Raw genomic sequence first — 22556 nt, forward strand, 5'->3', positions numbered from 1 at the left:
TGAGCCACTCAGGCTCAGAATCTGAGTTTTAACAAGAGCCTCAGGTGATTTGTCTGCACATTAAAATGCAGAATGCACTACCTTGGAAGACCTTTGGGTTTTGCTGCATGCTGACCTGTTTTTGTTTGGGTTTGTTTTGCCTTTTTTTTTTTTAAGCTCAGGTTGCCCATGGGGATCTTTTCTCAGCAGGCTAAGACAGTCAATCATCTCCTCTTTGTGTGCAGGAAGATGTGTGTTTTCAGGGGCATCAGACTTTGAAGCAGGCCTTCGAGGGCAGCAACTGATTCTTGCACCAGAATGAAATAGGCTGAGAGGCCAGAGGTGGGTAGGGGAGCACTGGTTGTGGGGAGAGGGCCATAGTCCCAGGGGTGAGAGGGATGGACAGCCTCCCTGCTGCCACCTGCTTCTCCAGAAGTAACCCTGGGCCTCAGTCTGAGGACAGTCCCACCAAACCCCAGGGTGGGGGTGGGGGGAGCTTTTTCAAAGACAACTCTTTTCTCTTGTTCAAGACCTTGGTCAGGGCTTGGGTGCCATGTAAGGGACAGAAACCAGAATCCAGGCCATCTCATGAAACTTGAAGAGATTTTGACTTGTGTCCACCATATCAGGGTAGTAAAGCTGTAATAAAATTCTCCTCTCAGGGAGACCCCAAAGTTCAAAGGTTTATCTATCTTACAAAAGCCCCTTCTCCCTCTGAATCGTGTTGAAATCAGTTTCACCTCCACCATCACCATCCACACCACATGGGTATTACTGGGGAAATCTGTTAGATCAAGCACGCCAGAGCCATAGCTCCAAGTCCAGAGGAAAGATGGGAGCATTAGCTATCCCTGTGATGGTGGCCCCTAAGTTGAAGAAGTTTGCCCTCAAGTGGTTCTTGTGAGCTCTTGGCATCTTGTACATATCCCAAGCAGTGAAAAGTTTCCAGATCGATCTAATTGTGGTACTGAGGGACTTACAGGTCAAACGCTAGAGAATTACTCTGATGACTCCTTGGCTGTACCCTTAACATTGGAAAACTTAGAGAAGAATGCATTTCTGTTGGGCATCTGTACAGGATGATAAGTACACACTTGGAGTCTAGAGTATGATGCCACACAATTTTCATCTTTCCTGAGTTGCCTGTTAGCCTACACCAGGCTCATCATGGATGGGTGTAAGATGCATTTCTGATACCCTCTGTGTTCTCACCATTCCCACAGTCCCCTCTGTGCTTCCCTCAGGCCCAGCTATTCTCATTTCCTATTTGCTCCAGTCATCAGGCCACCAGATCCTTCAGGTCCTCCCCCTGATGGAGCTCATGAAGGGATGGACTGGGGAGGGGTATAGTCTTGCACATGGAAGGGGGAGATGAAGGGCCCATCCCTTCCTAGGCCAGTTTCATAGAGATGCATCCATAAGACAACAAGGTTTCATCTTCACACTGCACCCCCCAGGTGCATTCTTCCTCCTGAACTGGTCCCCACTCTGTCCCCTGCTGAGAGGGACACCCTCATGGTGCAGCTCTGGCGATGAACCACATGACACAAGAGATGACAAGCAAGACTGATTAATAGCAGGTATGTTTTGTTGTTCCCTTTATCCTACCTTAAGAATACCTCCTGGGGCGCCTGGGTGGCGCAGTCGGTTGAGCGTCCGACTTCAGCCAGGTCACGATCTCGCGGTCCGTGAGTTCGAGCCCCGCGTCAGGCTCTGGGCTGATGGCTCGGAGCCTGGAGCCTGTTTCCGATTCTGTGTCTCCCTCTCTCTCTGACCCTCCCCCGTTCATGCTCTGTCTCTCTCTGTCCCAAAAATAAATAAAAAACGTTGAAAAAAAAAAAAAAAAAAAAAAAAGAATACCTCCTATCATCTCATTAGCCTAGTTTACATTGGACAGAGTCCCAGTAGGTATGACCCCTGCCCAAGGAAGGGAATGAAAAGGAAACTGGAAAGCCTTGCCCTGCCTGTCATTAAAAATTCTGCATCATCACTCAAGATAAAGGTGAAGATGAAGCATTCTTGGGACAGAGGGCTGTGCAGGTTACCACACGTAGACAGTTAATTACTTGTTGGCCAATTAGCTGGAAGTTCCATTGAGGGTAGGGCCTGTGCAGATTGTGTTGAATCCTCTGCGCCCAGCAAAGTGCCTGGCATGCAGTAGGTGCTCGATAAATTTGACAGCGGTTTAGTAGTTAAGGAATTGCTGGTTAAGAGAAAGCTAAATGCCAGAGCACAAAGGGAAAAAGTATTAATTAGAGGCAGTTCTGCCTCCAGATCTTTCTGCTTGGGCAGGGCCCATGAGGCTTTTCTCAATGGCAGCTGAAACCCCCCACTTCATACACGGCCTCACGTGACCTGGCCTTAGGGGGCCGCCTTCCTTTTCCACATTGTCTCCTATCACTCAGACATGTCTGCTCTCTCCAAACTTTTAAGTGTTGGAGACAGGCAACTTCCACAGATAAGGAATTGAGGCCCTGTCTGTGTGGGTGTCCTCATTCATTGATTGAGTCACCCGTTTTTTCAATCAACATTCATTTATTGAGCATGCACCCTGTGCCAGACCCTCTGCTAGGTGCTGGAGGTAAAGAGACAATAAGGCCTGTCCCTGCCCCCAAGGGTCTCAGAGTCTGGAGAGTGAGATGGACACAGAAGTTGTCAGCCACAGGACTGTGCCACAGTGCTGACATTGCCCTGGCAGGATGGAGAAGCACCGTGAAGCTGACTGTAGCAGCCCCCAAGATGCTGTGCTGATGGAGGGCTTGGCATGTTGTTGACTGGTACTGGATGAAGTGAGGAAGCAGAAGGCCTGGAATAGGGCAGTCAGTTCTCAGAATAGTGTGAATGTGACAACTAGAGAAGTCCAAGAGTGTTCTAGTCAGGGCTGCCCTGGATGCAGTGGGCAGAGGCCTGCTTGCGTGGAAAAGCCTGGCTATGGACTTCTACACAGAGGAGGGGAAGCTCAGTTTCAGACTAGAGTGGGTACCTGGGAGGCCAAAGTCAAAGGCTCTTCCCTCTTTGCCCTCAGGGTCTAAACAACTTCCCTCTTCTGTGCCTTCCTCTGTGCTCTGGCCTGGCAACAGACCAAGTCTAGCCCTGAGAGACAGAACTGGGGTTGAAAGGCTTGGTCCTGCTTCAGCTAAACACCTCCCCACTTGTGACTCAGAAGCCACACCTTCTGTGAGCCTCATTTTTCTTCTGTAAAGTGGGGAAAAAGCACATACATAGGAACGAGGAACACAGGGCAGGAATGTGTGGTACAAGTGGTAGGAGAGAGGGGACCATAAAGAGCTAGAGCCTTGGAGAGGAAAGCTCCCTTTCCCAAGGTGGACAGCCACCCTTGTCAGAGTCCTGGGGCACACCTGGCCACCACCCTATCCCATCCTTTGAGGTGGTCACTACCCAGTGGGTGAATAGATAGTTGTAGGGAAGGGGAAAGCAGGTAGATAGTGGGTATAAAGGCACTTGGAATGTTGAGAAGGCAGCAAGACATTTAGTTTTCCTCATAAGCACACAGGAAGACTGCATTTTCCTGTGCTCCCTGCTTTTGGATGGGGCTGTGTGTTAGTTCTGGCCAATGGAATGTCGCTTCTTTGGCCCAGCTCCTAGGATCTCTCGTGAACTCCTCACCTGCTCTCCTTATCGATGAAGCAGATCTGTCTGCCTCATCTGAATGCAGAAGACCCAGCAGAGACCTGCACAGGGAGGAGGGAGCCACAAGATGGAAGGACCAGCAACCAGGAACATTCACTTTTTTTTTATGTTTGTGTGGGGAGGGGAAGCCTTTGTTTTATTAAGCCACCAAGATTAGGTTTGTTGAAGCTATTGGTCCATCCTGACAGATATGGACATTGGGAAAGGAAGTGGAGTATTGCTGAAATAAAATCCTACAGTTTGTGGCATTGTCTTAGAGTAGGTGGTAAACAGTGAGGAAGCTATACTGAGCACTGGAGAAATAGAGATCCACACTGTTAGAGAAAAACCACTTGATAAAATGATGGCTTTTTGAAATGTGAGAGGAAGACCATATACCTAATGACTCCTCAGTACCAGAGCAAAGGATGGGGAGCAGAGTCTTGGTTTGTGTGGATGTTACTGGCTGTGATGACATAGTATTGCAAAACTGATGTGTGTGCAGGAAAGGGTCAGCTGGTATAAAAGTAGAAATGAAAGGAAACTTGAGAAGTTCCAGAAATTTGGCATCTTAAAGGAAGGGAAAGCCCAGTATTTTGAAGCTCCAAATAGGAAGAAGTAAGATTTTCAAAAGATTTGACCAATAAAAGCTCAGTGAAACTTAGTAGAATAAAGCACTCAGGGCAAATATTTTAATTTTGGCCTTTTTGTCCAAGCCTGTAGGCTGGTAGCTGCCTTTACATTGAGAGAGAGGCAAGGGAGGGAGTGAGAAAGCACTTTGAGATTTGAGTGCTAGGACCAGGAAAGAACCGAGGTTATGATTAATACATGGAATTGAAAGCAAATAAAGATTAGCAACCCAGTAAGTGTTTAGAGAAATTAAATTTTGTAAACTATAGCAGGCCTGGACCAAAACCAGTTTTGACTGTTCAAGACTTAAACAATTGTCAGAGTAGCAGTGGTGGTCCAGTGGGAGGCAAGCCTGGACCCCATGTTCCTCCTCCAGACACCAAACATCCTGGGATCTTCTCATATCTGTCAGCAGCCAAAGCCATTTGCAGGTTCCAAAGAAATGGACACAACAGACTGAACAAGTTAGATGACTAACAGACATTTCAGATTTACAATATCAAAAGGCAAATATTTGCAACTTATGATTCTGACCAAAGTGGATTACTAGACCATATTTACTTCCACCCAAAACAACTAAATAATTACACAAGTATATAAAACAATGTCATTAAGTGATTGGATATCAGGCAATGAAGACTGGTGATCTCTGAAAGATAAAAAGCAAATGAGATGTACCCTATGATGGCCCCAGCCTAATGCCTGGAGGGGCAGACCCAAGGAGAGTTTAGCAGTCTCAAGTTAAGATGAGGGAGCTGGGAGGCCAAAGTGGCTTGACTTTACAGGGCAGATCATCAGAAAGGAGCGTTGCACAGAGAACTCTAGAAACCTGCGGAAGGTCCCTGGAGTGTTCAGCTGAGTATTGGCCATGTACGTGTATGAGGACATTTCAGAAGGTAGGGAAAGTATCACCCAAAAAGGGTCAGAAGGAAAACCCCTGTAGCTCACACAGGAACAGACATAATGCCTGTTCCCACCACCCAGAGAGGAATATTTCATAATTCACAAGGCATCAGACGGAATATACCCAAGAGTTTGCCTCAGTAGTAGGAATAGGTAGCCCTGGACTAAACTACTCTGGTCCCATCTAACAAAGCCTGAAAGCAAGACCTAAAAGAATTAAACTGGTTCCAAGTAACTTAATTATGCCGTAACAAGACTCAAAAAAACTTATAAGAATATAAAAACACCTAGCACCCAACAGGGTAAAATTCAAAATGTTTGGCATACACTCAAAGATTACTCAGTCTGCAAAGCAGCAGAAAGATATCCATAATGAAGAGAAAAATCAATCAACAGAAACTAACCCAGGAATTACACAGATGATACAATCAGTAGGTTGGATCTTGACACAGGTATTAGAACTACGATCCATATGTTCAGGAAGACATGAAAGATTGAATGTGTTAAGTAGTCATGGAAGATACAAAGAATACCCAAATTGAACTTAACAGCTGTGAAAACTACAATGCCTGAGATGTAAAAAATACACTGGGTGTTGCACAAGGCAAATATTCAGGAAGAGAAGATTAGTGAGTTTGAAAACAGCAATTGAAACAATCCAAAATGAAACACAAAGAGGAGAAATATTCCAGACAAAGAATCAGTGGACTGTGGGACAATGTGAAACATCCTAATACACATGTAACTGGAGTCCCTGGAGGACAGTAGAGGGTAGAGAAGAGGTGAAAAAAAATTTTTTCCAACTTTATTGAAATACAATTGACATATAACATTATATACTTTTAATGTGTTATTTATAATGTGTTCTTTTCATACACTTATTTATTGCAAAATGATTACCACCATAGGTTAACACCTCCATCACATCACATGATTACCGTTTCTTTTTTTGTAGTGAGAACATTTAAGATCTACTCTCTCAGTAACTTTCAAGTATATAATACAGTATTTTCAACTGTAATCACTATGCTGTACATTAGATCCCTAGGTCTTAAAACTATAAGTTTCTACCCTTCAACCAACATCTCCCCATTTCCTCACCCACAGCCTCTGGTAACCACCACTGTGGCTTTTTTAGATGCCACTTATGAAAGATCATATCATACAGTATTTGTCTTTCTCTACCTGACTTATTTCACTTAGCATAATGCCTTCAAGTCCATCCATGTTGTTGCAAATGGTAAGATTTCCTTCTTTCTCATGGCTGAATAATACTCCATTGTGTGTGAATAAGTACTCAGAAGTGGGATTGCTGGATCATATGGTAGCTCTGCTTTTTTTGGCAATGTTTGAAAAATTGATGGCCATATATTTTCCAAACTAGATAAAAACAATGAACCCAGATATTCAAGAAACTCAGTGAACCCCATGCAGAAGAAAAGTGAAGAAAACTACACTAAGGTACTCCATAGATTGCTTAAAACAGGAAATAAAAAATCTTAAAAGTAGCTAGAGGGAAAAAAAGACGTGTATTGTTACAATAAATGTAAACCAGAAATAATCTAATAACCTCTTTAAAGTACTAAAAGATAAGAATTGTCACCCTAGAATTTTTTACCTCGTGAAAATATCTTGATACGGTATGGCATCATTTGAAAGTAGACTGTGACAAGTATTGGATATTATATATGTATGCTATAAACTCTAAAGCAACCACTAAAACATCATAGTTATTGCTTCTAACCCAACAAAGGAGAAGGAGATAAACATTCTAAATTGATCCAAAAGTAGGCCAAAATGAGAGAAAAGAGAACAAAGGGCAGTTGAGATTTGGCACTCTTAGAGCAGATACCCTATCCTGAATAATATAGGTGGATAAGTAGGCAGATGATTGAGTATGATATATATGGCTGGGTGGGTAGGTGTAGGCAGATGGGTGAGTGATAAGTTGAAGGTAATTGAGTGCATACATTTATCCCCAGGTCTTAGATTCTTCTGGAGCTTGAGGCCCTGGTTCTTGGTTCCTCATACCTTGCCTGACTAATGACTGCTTAATTTCAGCTCAGTTTCTTCCCAAGGAGCTCTGCCATGAAGGATGGATAAAATGTAGACCCATAGAAAGAAAAGGGGGTGGTGTTTCAGGAAAAGATAAAGCATAAACAAAGATATATAGGGAAAAAATGATTGTTCAGAGACAATTAGGATACCAGTTAGGGACCGAATGAGGGTATAGGATCAGGAGGCTATGAAGGCAAAAAAGTTGAATGACTAACCCTTGTACAATTACTGCAATGACTGCCATTACTTTTGATTTATTGAGCAGTTACTGTGTACCAGGACGTATGGAAAGAGGTGTTACATATTTTGAAACCACCCTCCGAAGTTGGTGTTATTAACCCAGTATCATTGGTAGGTATATTGGCAAAGAGAGATCAATTAACATGGCTACAGACACACAGTGGGCAAATGTCTCAGCTGGAATTCAAACCCAGGCCAGGGTGACCCCAAGTCCTTTTATTGTCTCATGGAAACAACTTTCTGGGTGGACCATGCAGTAGTTTAAGAGGTCTTACTATCTTCATAGGCCCTCTGCCTGGGGATGCTTTTTTTTTTTCAGGACTTGAGATCCTTTAGAAGGTAAGTCCAAAAAAGTGGGGTTGACCTGGAGCGGTCCCCCATGGTGCTAGGTCTCAGAAACTCTGGAAGCAGAGAGTGGGTACCTCAAAGGGGGCACTGCTTTCTCTCATCAGTCTGTGATCCACTCTGAGTAAGAGTCCCCCTCCTCCTAGGGACTCTGGAAATTGGGTGAGAGCTTTCTATATTGACTTTGAATCTCAGGTCCCACCAAATATGCTAATCCCTTCATCATTCTGAATTTCAGTTTCTTTATTTGTCAAAGGAAAGTATAATTCCTAGCCCTTGGATGAGCAGGTGCAGCAAGCTGGGTCATTTCTCCCTTAAAGAAAAACAGTGAGAGGCTGAGGAGGGTGGCTGGCATCTCACAGGGAATGGCCCTGGTTATGCGGAACTCAGGGCTCCAAGATGCAGTGAGAAGAGGTTGGAGAAGGGCAGCCCTTAACCTCAGACAGCACAGGGTTCAGCTCCCTACTCTGCCACCTACTGGCTGTACTCACACTTCGTACAAGTTCTGAAGATTCTGAGACTTGATTTCCTCCTCTCTGAAGAGGGATGGTTATGGGGCCTACCTCACATGGGGTGTCAGGAGGACCCAATGAGCAAGTGTCTGTAGGGGCCTGGCCTAGAGCTGGGGGCACTGCTGGTCTCCTGCTGGTTTTGACACAATAACACATGGGCCCTGATACCAGGTGAGCGGTGGGTTTTTGGTGCACAGGGCAAACAGCTCCTCTCCTTGCTCCTGCCAGCCTAGGTTTAACTAAGCAATGCCAGGTTTGGCAACTAATGACAGAAGCATGAGGGTTAGACCTTTTTCTTTTGTGGCTAATGCATGTTTACTAGAGAACAGCTGGGGGGTGCCAAGGGATAGCCCTGGAAAATGCACTGGGGGTCTTGGAGGGATCTCTGAAGTTGGCAGCACCTGACTGAGTCTGGGGCCCCTCCTATGATGCTTGACCAGCTCAGCACTGCTTCTCTTGCCCTCTTTACCTACTTTCTCCATGGATCAGGGTTCCTAGGTGCCTCTGTTTTTGCTACTAAGAATCTTGCTATTAAAGCTTTTGTGTGACCCCCGAAGGTCACTATTTCCTAACCTGACAGATCAAGTGTTGGTACTAGTGTTCTCTAAATTTCATTTATTTGCATACTGTCTGTATTTTTGGCTATATTTGCATAGAATCTGTTCCATTATTTGCTTAACGTTATTCTTTAAAAAGACCTATTTAAAAAAAAAACTGAAGTGCAGTTATTTTAAATTTTTTTTTCAACGTTTTTTATTTATTTTTGGGACAGAGAGAGACAGAGCATGAACGGGGGAGGGGCAGAGAGAGAGGGAGACACAGAATCGGAAACAGGCTCCCGGCTCCGAGCCATCAGCCCAGAGCCCGACGCGGGGCTCGAACTCATGTACCGCGAGATCGTGACCCGGCTGAAGTCGGACGCTTAACCGACTGCGCCACCCAGGCGCCCCCTGAAGTGCAGTTATTTTAAAAGGCAACTTCAGGTATGCCTACATACCTAAGGCATGATGAATGGAAAACCTAACATAAATAGGAAGTGTCCATAAAAATTAATACATACATTTAGAACAACTGTGTGTCCTAGACTATGTACAATGATCCTATCACACTTGGAAAATGCAGGGCTAGATCCTATGGCTCCTCCCAGCTCCATGCTTCCCTGACCTCTGTCTCTTCCTCCTTTCCAGGAACATGGCCTAGACAGGGAGCACACCCTCACAGTCATTATTCTTTGCCCTGCTGTTATCTCTGTGGACCAATAAATCATCATTGTGGTTTTACAGAGTAAGGGACAGAGGTCTGGAGCTCCTGTGTCCAAAGAGGCTTCTGATGTAGGGACAAACAGTATAATCCAAAGAGGAAGTCCCCTTTGTTACTTAATCCCATCTAAAGAATCTCAGACATTCTCTGAAAAGAATAGCAGCAGAGATTGCATCAGGAGCCTGTCCTCAGGCCCCACCAGACACAGACATCTCCCATGCCTGTCCCCTCGGCAGCCACAGAGAGACAGCTAGGAAACCCTCACTTGGGGACTAATAACTGCCCTCACTTTCTGAGGCCCAAGAATGTCAGAAAGAGCGGGGCAGGAAGGCAGAGAAGCCAGAGACATGTGTGTGCTCCCTAGGTCATGTCCAGAGCAGAGAGGGGGCCCAGCAGAGCTATGTGGGGCTTCTCTGTTGGAAGTATAACATCTAATATTATTGATGCCCGGGATGTGTTCAGGCCTTGCTATGAATGATCTCACCCAAGCTTCATCTCAGCCCCTGAAGTCAGCCTATCAGCATTCTCTCTTTCATAGATTGGTTTGAGAAGAGAGGAGAGCTAGTGAGGGTAAGAGGGCCTCCAACCAAGGGCTATTGGAGAAGCAGCACTACCACCTGGCCTTCCTGGGCAGTGTCACTGGGCAACCTCTCTCTTCCCTTCATCCTTTCCTGCTACACTTTCCTTCTCCATCCCCTCTTAATTTATTAAAATAATTCTTGAGGGGTGCCTGGGTGGCTCAGTTGGTTAAGTGTCCGACTTCATCTCAGGGCATGATCTCTCAGTTCATGGGTTTGAGCCCCATATCAGGCTCTGTGCTGACAGCTCAGAGCCTGGAGCCTGCTTTGGATTCTGTGTCTCCCTCTCTCTGACCCTCTCCCACTCATGCTCTGTGTCTCTCGCTCTCAAAAATAAACATTAAAAGGTTGTTGTTTTTTTTCTAAATAAAAGAATTCTTGACAATTTATTGTATACCAATACAATAGGCTTTGCGTGAGTCACAGAAAACTCCCCCCTACTCTGCTGTCTCTGGTTCTCTTATTCTCTCAATTTTTAAAAATAAATTTTATTAGGGTATTTTTTAGATACTGTAGATTTATACAGAGTAAAATGTACCCTTTCTAAGTGTATGCACAGATGGTTACTCCTGGGTACCACAACCCAGATCAACATGTAGAACATGTGCATTGACCCCAGAAAGTTCCTTTCGGTCCCTTTGCAAGCCAGTCCCAGGCAAGTACGAATCTGCCTTCTGTCATTACAGATTAGTTTTGCCTTTTCTAAGGTTTCATATAATGAAATCGTATAGTATATATGCTTCTATGCCTAGCTTCTTTTGTTCAGCATAATGTTTTAGAGATTTGGTCCATTTTTATTGCTGAGTAAAACCCCATGGTGCGCATATACTACAATTTGTTTACCTATTTATCTGTTGAGGATATCTGGGTTGTTTTCAGTTTGGGGCCTATAATACAGCCATCACTGAAATTTGTGTACAAATTTTTTTGTGGACAGATGTTTTTATTTCTCTTAAAACCTAGGAGTGGAAGGTTTTGACCTAAGTTGCTAGGTCATATGGCAAGTATGTGTTTTACTTTATAAGAAACTGTAAAGCTGTTTTTACCATTTTACATTCCCAGCATGTATGAGCAATGTGTGAGAGTCTTGGTTGCTCCACGTTCTCACCAGCATTTCGTGTTGTCAGTTTTTAGATTTTAACCATTCTTTTGGATCATTGCATATATAGTGGTTTCTCATTGTGGTTTTAATCCATTATTCACTGATTACTAATGACTTGAGCATCCTTTCATGTGTTTATTGGTCACTCATAAGTTTTCTTTTATAAAGTATCTGTTTAAATCTTTTACCCATTAAAAAAATTAAGGTTGTTTGTCATCTAATTTTTTTTTTCTTTTCAAATTTTTAAATTCTAGTTAGCTAACATGCAGTGCAATATTGTTTTCAGGAATAGAATTCAGTGATTCATCACTTACATATAGGACCCAGTGCTCATCACACCAATGGCCTCCTTAGTACCCATCACCCATCTAGCCCATCCCCCACCACCTCCCTCCATCAACCCACAGTTTGCTTTCTATTGTTAAGAGTCTCTTGTGGTTTGTTTCCCTCTCTTTTCTTCCCCCGCCCTACTTCCCATATGTTTATCTGTTTTGTTTCTTAAATTCCACATGAGTGAAATCATATGGTATTTGTCCTTCACTGACTTATTTCGCTTATCATAATACACTCTAGCTCTATCCACGTCATTGCAAATGACAAGATTTTATTCTTTTTGTTGGCTGAGTAAGATTTCATTATATATATATACACACACACACACACACACACACACATATAATATATACACATCATATATATATGTGTATGTGTGTGTGTATACCATGTCTTCTTTATCCATTCATCAATTGGTGGACACTTGTGCTCTCTCCATTGTTTGACTGTTGTTGATAATACTGCTATAAACATCAGGGTGCATGTATCCCTTCAAATCTGTAGTTTTGTATACTTTGGGTAAATACCTAGTAGTGCAATTGTTGGATCATGGGGTAGTTCTATTTTTAACTTATTTGAGGAACCTCCATACTGTTCTCCAAAGTTTAGCTGCACAAGTTTGCATTCCCACCAGCAATGCAAGAGGGTTCCTCTTTCTCCACATCCTTGCCAACACTTGTTGTTTCTTGTGTTGTTAATTTTAGCCATCCTAACAGGTGTGAGGTGGTATCTCATTGTGATTTTGATTTGTATTTCCCTGATGATGAGTGATGGTGAGCATCTTTTCATGGATCTTTTAGCCATCTGGAGGTCTTCTTTGGAAAAGTATTCAAGTCTTATGCCAATTTATTCACTGGATTATTTGTTTTTTTGGGTGTTGAGTTTGATAAATTCTTTATAGATTTGGGATACTACCCTTTTATCAGTTATGTCATTTGCAAATGTCTTCTCCAATTTTGTAGGCTGCCTTTTAATTTTATGGATTGTTTCCTTTGCTGTACAGAAGCTTTTTATCTTGATGAGGTCCCAATAGTTCATTTTTGCTTTTGTTTCCCTTGCCTCTAGTGACGTATCTAGTAAGAATTTGCTATGGCCAAGGTCAAAGAGGTCACTTCCTGTGTTCTCCTCTAGGATTTTGATGGTTTCCTGTCTCACATGTAGGTCTTTCATCCATTTTGAATTTATTTTGGTGTATAGTATAAGAAAATGGTCTGGTTTCATTCTTCTGCACGTTGCTGTCCAGTTTTTCCAATACCATTTGTTGAAAAGTCTATCTTTTTCCCATTAGATATTCTTTCCTGCTTTGTCAAAGATTAGTTGACCATATAGTTGTGGGTCCATTTCTGGGTTTTCTATTCTGTTTCATTGATCTATGTGTCTGTTTTTATGCCAGTATCATACTGTCTTGTTGACTATGGCTTTATAACATACCTTGAAATCCAGAATTATGATGCCTCCAGTTTTGTTTTGTTTTTGTTTTTCAGGATTGCTTTGGATATTCAAGGTCTTTGTGATTTCCGTACAAATTTTAGGATTGTTTGTTCTAGCTCTGTGAAAAATGCTGGTGGTATTTTGATGGAGATTGTATGAAATGTGTAGATTGCTTTGATTGCTTTGGGTAGGATAGACATTTTAACAATGTTTGTTTGGGGTGCCTGGGTGGCTCAGTTGGTTAAGCATCCGACTTTGGCTCAGGTCATGATCTCGCGGTCCATGAGTTCAAGCCCTGCATCAGGCTCTGTGCTGACAGCTCAGAGACTGGAGCCTTTTTCAGATTCTGTGTCTCCCTCTCTCTCTGACCCTCCCCCGTTCATGCTCTGTCTCTCTCTGTCTCAAAAATAAATAAATGTTAAAAAAAAACAATAATGTTTGTTCTTCCAATCCATGAGTATGGAATGCGTTTCCATTTCTTTGTCTTCCTCAGTTTCTTTCATAAATGTTCTATAGTTTTCAGTGTACAGATCTTCTTACCTCTGGTTTATTCCTAGGTACCTAATTGTTTTTGGTGCAACTGTAAATGGGATTGATTCTTTGATTTCTTTTTCTGCTGATTCATTATTGGTGTATAGAAATGCAACAGATTTCTGTATGTTGTTTCTATATCCTGCAACTTTGCTGAATTCATGTATTCTAACATTTTTGTTGGTGGAGTCTTCCGGGTTTTCTATATAGAGTATCATGTCGTCTGCAAATAGTGTCATCTGATTATTGAGTTGTAAGAGTTCTTTATATATTCTAGATACAAATCCTTTTTCTAATATATGTATTATGAATGTTTTCTCTTTGTTTTTAGCTTGTCTTTTCATTTTGTCAGTAGTATCTGTTGAGGAGCAGTTTTTAATTTTGATGAACTCTAAGTGATCACTTTTTTTTTTTTTATGGTTAGTGCTTTATGTATCCTGTTTAAGAAACTTTGCCTGCCCATAGGTCACAAAGATTTAATCCTATGTTTTATTCTAGAAATTTATAGGTTTGGCTTTTACATTTAGGTCTATGTTTGAGTTCAAATTAATTTTTCTGTATGATGTAAGAATTGAGATGTTTGTTTTCCTTTACAAATTTTCAGTTGTTCCAACATCATTAGTTTAAAAGATGATATCCTTTGTGGCATACCAATTGACCATATATGTATGAGTTTATTTCTGGACTGTCTAACCTGCTCCATTGATCTTACACCTATACCACACTTTCTTGATTACTGTAGCTTTCTAATATATTTGAAAATCAAGTATAGTATAAGTTCTCCAATGTTTTTCATCTCCTTTAAGATTCCTTTGGCTATTTTACATCCTTAGTATTTCCATATAAATTGTAATATCAGTTTCTCTATTTCTGTAAGAACAACTGCTAGAATTTTGACTGGAACAGTATTGAGTCTATAGTTCAAATTGGGGAAGAATTGACATCTTAAAAATGTAGGGTCTTCCAACCCATGAACATGGTATGTGTCTTTGTTTTTTTAAGGTTTTCTTTAGTTTCTCTTAATAACATTTTGTAATTTTTAGTGAACAAGACATATTAATACTTTGTGAAAATTGTCTCTAAGTATTTCATATTTTTGATACCATTATAACTGGTATTTTTTATAGTTTCATTTTAAATTTGTTGCTGGTATATAAGATTGATTTTTGTATTTTGATCTTGTGTCCTGCAACCTTTCTAAATTCTCTTATTTCTTCTAGTAACTTCTTTTGGTAAATTCCTTAAGATTTTTAACATATATGAACATGTTGTCTACAAAAGAAAGACAGTTTTTACTGCTTCCTTTACAATCCTTATCCTTTTATTTCTTTTTCTTGCCTTATTGACTAGGCTGGTACCTCCAATATTATGGTGAATAGAAGTGGTAAGAAATACATCTTAGGATCATTCTTGGTTTCTTTCTTCATTTCCTACATCATTCCATTGTTAGATCTTATGATTCTTTCTTTGAAATACTTCCAGAATCAGATGACCTTTTACATATTCTATACAGTGAGCTAGTTAAATGTGTGGACTCTACAGCCAGAATGCCCACATTCAAATCTCGACTTTACCAGCTACTTGCTGTGTGTATTTGGGCAGTCACTTAACCTCTTTGTTTCAGTTTTCTGATTTATATAAAGAGCATGATTATTTATATTTATATTTATAATTTATTGTCAAATTGGTTTCCATACAACACTCAGTGCTCATCCCAAAAGGTACCCTCCTCAATGCCCATCACCCACTTTCCCCTCTCCCCCATCCTCCATCAACCCTCAGTTTGTTCTCAGTATTTAAGAGTCTCTTGTGGTTTGCCTCCTTCCCTATCTGTGACTTCCCCCTTCCCCTCCCCCCTAGTCTTCTGTTAAGTTTCTCAGGATCCACGTATGAGTGAAAACATATGGTATCTGCCTTTCTCTGCCTGACTTATTTTACTTAGCATAATACTCTCCAGTTCCATCCACATTGCTACAAATGGCCAGATTTCATTCTTTCTCATTGCCAAGTAGTATTCCATTGTATATATAAACTACGTCTTCTTTATCCATTCATCAGTTGATGGACATTTAGGCTCTTTCCATAATTTAGCTATTGTTTAAAATGCTGCTATAAATATTGGGGTATAGGTGCCCCTATGCATCAGCACTCCTGTTTCCCTTAGGTAAATTCCTAGCAGTACTGTTGCTGGGTCATAAGGTAGATCTATTTTTAATTTTTTTAAATTTTTATTAACTTGTTTTATTTTTTATTTTTTTAAATTTACATCCAAATTAGTTAGCATATAGTGCAACAATGATTTCAGGAGTAGATTCCTTAGTGTCCCTTACCCATTTAGCCCATCCCCCCTCCCACAACCCCTCCAGTAACCCTCAGTTTGTTCTCCATATTTATGAGTCTCTTCTGTTTTGTCCCCCTCCCTGTTTTTATATTATTTTTGTTTCCCGTCCCTTATGTTCATCTGTTTTGTCTCTTAAAGTCCTCATGTGAGTGAAGTCATATGATTTTTGTCTTTCTCTGATTGACTAATTTCACTTAACATAATACCCTCCAGTTCCATCCATGTAGTTGCAAATGGCAAGATTTCATTCTTTTGATTGCCGAGTAATATTCCATTGTATATATATACCACATCTTCTTTATCCATTCATCTATCGATGGACATTTGGGCTCTTTCCATACTTTGGCTATTGTTGATAGTGCTTCTATAAACATGGGGGTGCATGTGTCCCTTCAAAACAGCACACATGTATCCCGTGGATAAATGTCTAGTAGTGCAATTGCTGGGTCGTAGGGTAGTTCTATTTCTAGTTTTTTGAGGAACTATTTTTAATTTTTTGAGGAACCTCCACACTGTTTTCCAGAGTGGCTGTACCAGTTAGCATTTCCACTAACAGAGCAAGAGGGTTCCCGTTTTTCCACATCCTCTCCAGCATCTAGAGTCTCCTAATTTGTTCATTTTAGCCACTCTGACTAGCGTCAGTGTGGTTTTGATTTGTATTTCCCTTGTGAGGAGTAATGTTGAGCATCTTTTCATGTGCCTGTTGGCCATCTGGATGTCTTCTTTAGAAAAGTGTCTATTCATGTCTTCTGCCCATTTCTTCACTGGATTTTTTTTTTTTTTCAGGTGTGGAGTTTGGTGAGTTCTTTATAGATTTTGGATACTAGTCCTTTATCCAATATGTTATTTGCAAATATCTTTTTCCCATTCCGTTGGTTACCTTTTAGTTTTGTTGATTGTTTCCTTTGCAGTGCAGAAGCTTTTTATCTTGATGAGGTTCCAATAGTTTGTTTTTGCTTTTAATTCCCTTGCCTTTGGAAATGTGTCGAGTAAGAAATTGCTGTGGCTGAGGTCAGAGAGGTTTTTTCCTGCTTTGTCCTCTAGGGTTTTGATGGTTTCCTGTCTCACACTCAGGTCCTTCATCCATTTTGAGTTTATTTTTGTAATGGTGTAAGAAAGTGGTCTAGTTTCTTCTTCTGCATGTTGCTGTCCAGTTATCTCAGAACCATTTGTTAAAGGGACTGTCTTTTTTCCATTGGATATTCTTTCCTGCTTTGTCAAAGATTAGTTGGCCATACATTTGTGGGTCCAATTCTGGAGTCTCTCTTCTATTCCATTGGTCTATGTGTCTATTTTTGTGCCAATACCATACTGTCTTGATGATTACAGCTTTGTAGTAGAGGCTAAAGTCTGGGGTTGTGATGCCTCCTGCTTTGGTTTTCTTCTTCGATATTACTTTGGCTATTCTGGGTCTTTTGTGGTTCCATACAAATTTTAGGATTGCTTGTTCTAGCTTCGAGAAGAATGCTGGTGCAATTTTGATTGGGATTGCATTCATTGTGTAGATGCTTTGGGTAGTATTGACATTTTAACAATGTTTATTCTTCCAATCCATGTGCATGGAATGTTTTTCCATTTCTTTGTATCTTCTTCAATTTCCTTCATAAGCTTTCTATAGTTTTCAGCATACAGATCTTTGACATCTTTGGTTAGGTTTATTCCTAGGTATTTTATGATTCTTGGTGCAGTTGTGAATGGGATCAGTTTCTTTATTTGTCTTTCTGTTACTTCATTATTGGTGTATAAAAATGCAACTGATTTCGGTACATTAAGTTTGTATCCTGTGGCTTTGCTGAATTCATGTATCAGTTCTAGCAGACTTTTGGTGGAGTCTGTCGGGTTTTCCATGTATAGTATCATGTCATCTGCAAAAAGTGAAAGCTTGACTTCATCTTTGCCAATTTTGATGCTTTTGATTTCCTTTTGTTGTCTGCTGATGCTAGCACTTCCAACACTATGTTAAACAACAGCGGTGAGAGTGGACATCCCTGTCGTATTCCTGATCTCAGGGGTAAAGCTCTCAGTTTTCCCCCATTTAGGATGATATTTGCTGTGTGCTTTTCATAAATGGCTTTTATGATGTTTAAATATATTCCTTCTATCCCGACTTTCTCAAGGGTCTTTATTAAGAAAGGATGCTGTATTTTGTCAAATGCTTTCTCTGCATTGATGGACAGGATCATATTGTTCTTATCTTTTCTTTTATTAATGTGATGTATCACACTGATTGATTTGCAAATGTTGAACCAGCCGTGCAGCCCAGGAATGAATCCCACTTGATCATGGTGAATAATTCTTTTTATATGCTGTTGAATTTGATTTGCTAGTATCTTGTTGAGAATTTTTGCATCCATATTCATCGGGGATATTGGCCTGTAGTTCTCTTTTTTTGCTGGGTCTCTGTCTGGTTTGGGAATCAGAGTAATGCTGGCTTCATAGAATGAGTCTGGAAGTTTTCCTTCCCTTTCTATTTTTTGGAACCACTTGAGAAGGATAGATATTTATCTCTGCTTTAAATGTTTGGTAATGTGGCACCTGCGTGGCTCAGTGGGTTAGGCGTCCAACTTTGGCTCAGGTCATGATCTCACGTTTCGTGAGTTTGAGCCCCGCATCGGGCTCTGTGCTGACAGCTCAGGGCCTGGAGCCTGCTTCCGATTCTGTGTCACCCTCTCTCTCAGCTCCTCCCCTGCTCACACTCTGTCTCTCTCTCAAAATAAATAAAGATTTTTTAAACATTTTAATGTCTAGTAGAATTCCCCAGGGAAGCCTTTTGGTCCTGGACTCTTATTTGTTGGGAGACTTTTGATTAAACAGCATGATTATAAGTATACCTACTTCATAGTTTGGTTTGTTGTTGTTGTTGTTTTGCTTTGTTTCTTTGTATAAGGCTTAAGCCTTGGTTCATGGGAAGTGCACACTGAATGTCAGTATCAAGTAGCTCCATAAGTGATCTCACACTTTCAGCTCTGGCCCCTCTTCAGGCTGTTTTCAACATAGAAGCCAAATGGATCCTGTTAAAAGATAATTCAGAGCATATCACTCTCTAGTTCAAAACCCTCTAGTGGGTCCCATTTCATTCAGAGTAAAAGTCAAAGTCAAAGACCTTACAATAGCCTGCTAGTCCAGGCTGAGGAGGCTTAAGGAAACCTCACATCTCACTGTTCAGACACTCCCCTCTTTAGGGAGTGGACTACGGGAAGTATAGTAGCTCAGCCGGAAGTTGCATGAGTTGTTAGGAACAGGTAAGGGTAGCTGCCCACTCCCATTGTGGGGTTGCCCTGCCCTCCAGGAAGTGTGTTCTTGCCCAGCCCCAACTCCTGTTTCCTCCCTGAGATAACAGGGACTTGCCACTGCACATAAGCCAATCTTAAAACCTAGACCAATGAGCTGGATAGGCTGGGGAGACCCAGCAAGATCAGCTACCCAAGTTAGCTGATTTCTTAATGAGCCATGTATCATGTCTAGACAGTTTTGAAGTCAGAGTAGTCTAGCTGCAGTCTCTTGGCTTCTGAGAGGGAAGGATATCTCTCTGTGCCATCTGGAGGACAGGGTCCAGCCTGATGTTTGGATGTTCTCACTCTTGTTTAGAGCCCAGAGGCAGCAATGGAGGGACCCTTGTGCTGGGTGCCAGTGATTCAGTGATAATGAGACCCAGCCCTGCCCTCACAGCGCTTATCATCTGCAGGGGAGACATACATGCAAATTGCCGGTGGGGCAAGCGCTGGAGCTGCAGGAACTGTGAGGAGGGATATCCACATAACCCTGGGGGGCCTGGCAGGCAGTCAGGGAAGGCTTCCAGGGAAGGCCACAACCCAATTTCTCAGGAATAAAAGTTGTACCAGTCTCCACTGATTTCTTTAGGAATGGAGACTCAGAGGATTTTATTTCTAACAGTTCTGATATGGCAAGCACGGTCACCCATTTCTTACCACACCTGTATCAACGTCACCAGCCATCCTATGTGAGTCAGCATCCTTGGCTGGAAGACTGGTCCAGAGTTGTAATTGTCTCATCCCCAGGAGAAGAGAATAGAAGGGGGTCCTGATGGGTTGATGAGCGTCTACCGTATGCCCCACGCTGTGCTGGGTACTTTGTGTGCATAGTCCCTTGTTTGCAGCACTGCCCTGTGAGGTCAGTATCATTATTTCCATTTTAGAGATGAACAAACTGAGGCTCAGAGGGGTTCAGTTTTTCTCAGCCATGCAGCTGAGACCAAGTCTGGATTTGCAGACAGACAAGTGTGAGTCGTTCCCACAGAACTCAGGATTTACCTCATGCCCTCTGACAGTCCCAAGCAAGGAAAGACACATTTATGGTGTCTCCCTCATAGGTTCTAGGCATTGGAAGTGTTGTAGAAGCCAGGGCTATGACTCAGTGGGTTCTGTAACTTCTCCCAAACTTCACCATTTTATGGAACCAGCAGTTTACAGGGGGCAGAGAGGTTAAGTTATTTTTTTCAAGGTCAGTATCTGATTTGAAACCAAACTGATCCAAAGTCTGTGTTCTTACCTGGGCAGTCTACACTGTGCCCATCCTCTTTCCCTTACATCATTAGGAGCAGGAGACCTAGCAGTGCTCCCAGAACAAATGCTGTACCACTCAGGGTTTTTCTCTGGACAGTGGACACTCTGTCATCTGCCAGGCTAAAGAGTCTGTGTTATATCTTGGAGACAAGGACCAGTTACCAGGACATTAATGCATTGTTCAGGAGAGATGACCATAGAGTTAGGTCATCAAAATGTCTTGTGACTAGAGGTTCACCTCCCAGACCCACCTTCACACTATGTGTCAGAAATTGGGGACAATTATAACTGAGCCTGGGGTTCTCTGTCCTAGCTTCATGTTGTGATCCCCTGACCCGAGTCCCACCCCAGAGATTCTGATTCACTTGGTCTGTGGTGGGACCAGAATATTACTATGTTTAAAAGTCTCCCCTGCCTCAGCTTATCCTGATTTGTAGCCTAGGGTAAGGCTCCTTGCTTTGGATGGTGCAAATTCCTGCTGCCATCTGCCCTCTAGCTCAGGCTTACCTGCCCAAGCAGGAGGTTCCAAACTGGAATCTAGTGGTGATGTAAGGGCCTGAGCCATGGGGCCTCTGCTAAGTGGGCTTCTAGTACCCACTCTGGCTTGCTGGGCCATCTGGAGAGCCAAGCAGACCAGAGGCCCTTGCTCTTTACACATCAGGACTGACAGCATATCCTGGGAAAGCCGATCCCAGTCCCTAGCTAAGCTCTCCTGATAGGATGGAGGAGTTTTGATGCTTTGAACTTTTTTCCTTAGAAGTCTGGCTTTGCAGGCTTCTGGGCTTAGCTGAGAGCTGTCTCCTTTTGCAGTAATGAAGCCAAGGGCCAAATGAGCAGGGCACTTCCCAAGGGCTCCAAAGGCAACAAGCGTTATCCGTTCCCTTCTTCCTCTAGTCATTCAACTTCTGTCATGCATGCCTCTGTGACAGACCTGGCGCTGCTGCTGAGTCAAGGAACTGATGGGGAAAGTGACGAAAGTGACACACCCTCATGAGTGACAGACCACTGAGTGGCCATGAGAGTGTGTGCAGGATGCAGTGGGGCAGGTGGGAGGAGGCAGGTGTGGCAGGGCCAGGGTGGGGCAGGTGTGCACATTTGCCAGGCTGACCAAATGTTCCTGCTTTTGGCCAGCCCATTCTTGGATCTGACTCATCCCCTACGTTCCCACTCTGCCCTAGAGAAACCAGGAGTGGAAGGTAAGGAGAGAGCCAGAGTTACACTAGGAGTTCATGTGCAGTTCTAAGTGTCCCTGAGCGAGATGTGTTGGGGTAGCAGGACTCACAGGGGCTCTTTCTTTGGGACCTCGTGCTCCTCCAGGTCTCCTCCTCCCTGACTATATTACCACTTTGGGAGTGTTGCCACTTTGGAGGTGGGTGTGAGAGGGTCAGAGTATCAGAGCCTCTCCAGGGCGGAGCTCTGCCAACTTTTTCATCAGTCCCTCACCTGGGGGGATTTCCTATTTGATGGCTCCTCCTCTCTGAGGGAGCACACTGGCCCAGCTGTTTGCTACAGGCAAGATTCCTGAGAAGGTCCTTTATTTCTTCTCACCTGGCCTGATATCACTATACTACCAGCCAGGCTTTCCTGGACAGAAGCTTGAGTGCTCAGAGAGGGGTCTATGGCCCTGTTATCAAGGTTTGGAAACCCTAAAACACGAAAGGTACCTTCCTACAAGCCATGGAGCTCTTGGGGCCAACCCTGAGGAGCTCTGACCTCTGATTTGGGTCCCGCACCCTGAGCCCTGATGAGGGTCCCTCTGGCATCAAGCTCTGTAACATCTTCTAAATACAGAGGCTTTAGGAGTTCCTGGGTGGCTCAGTCAGCTAAGCATCTGACTTTGACTCAGGTCATGATCTCACAGTTTGTGAGTTTGAGCCCTGCGTTGGGCTCTGTGCTGACAGCTCAGAGCCTGGAGCCCACTTCGAGTTCTGTGTCTCCCTCTCTCTGCCCCTCCCCTGCTCATACACTGTTTCTCTCTGTCTCTCAAAAATAAATAAATGTTAAAAATAAAATTTTAAATATGGAGGCTTTAGCTGTAGGACTATGTCTTAGGCACTGAAGCTCAGCCAGTGTCTCTCACAACATCCACTTTCTGAATAATGAATTAGTAGTTGACTGGCTCTCTTCCCCCAAGTTGTCTCTCCTCCTCATTAGTCCAGG

At 42.6% G+C, this 22556-nt stretch overlaps 1 long non-coding RNA gene across 1 annotated transcript; it reads left to right on the plus strand.

The window, feature by feature from the left end:
• Window positions 1-234: 234 nt before the first annotated feature.
• On the plus strand, window positions 235-6608 carry LOC132683107 (uncharacterized). Its single transcript, XR_009612047.2, has 3 exons — window positions 235-321; window positions 1437-1559; window positions 6527-6608. It is a non-coding gene; the product is annotated as an uncharacterized LOC132683107 (long non-coding RNA).
• The last annotated feature ends 15948 nt before the right edge of the window (window positions 6609-22556 follow it).

The sequence above is a fragment of the Panthera onca genome, chromosome C2 (assembly GCF_046562875.1).
Source record: "Panthera onca isolate mPanOnc1 chromosome C2, mPanOnc1 haplotype 2, whole genome shotgun sequence".
Classification (NCBI taxonomy): domain Eukaryota; kingdom Metazoa; phylum Chordata; class Mammalia; order Carnivora; family Felidae; genus Panthera; species Panthera onca.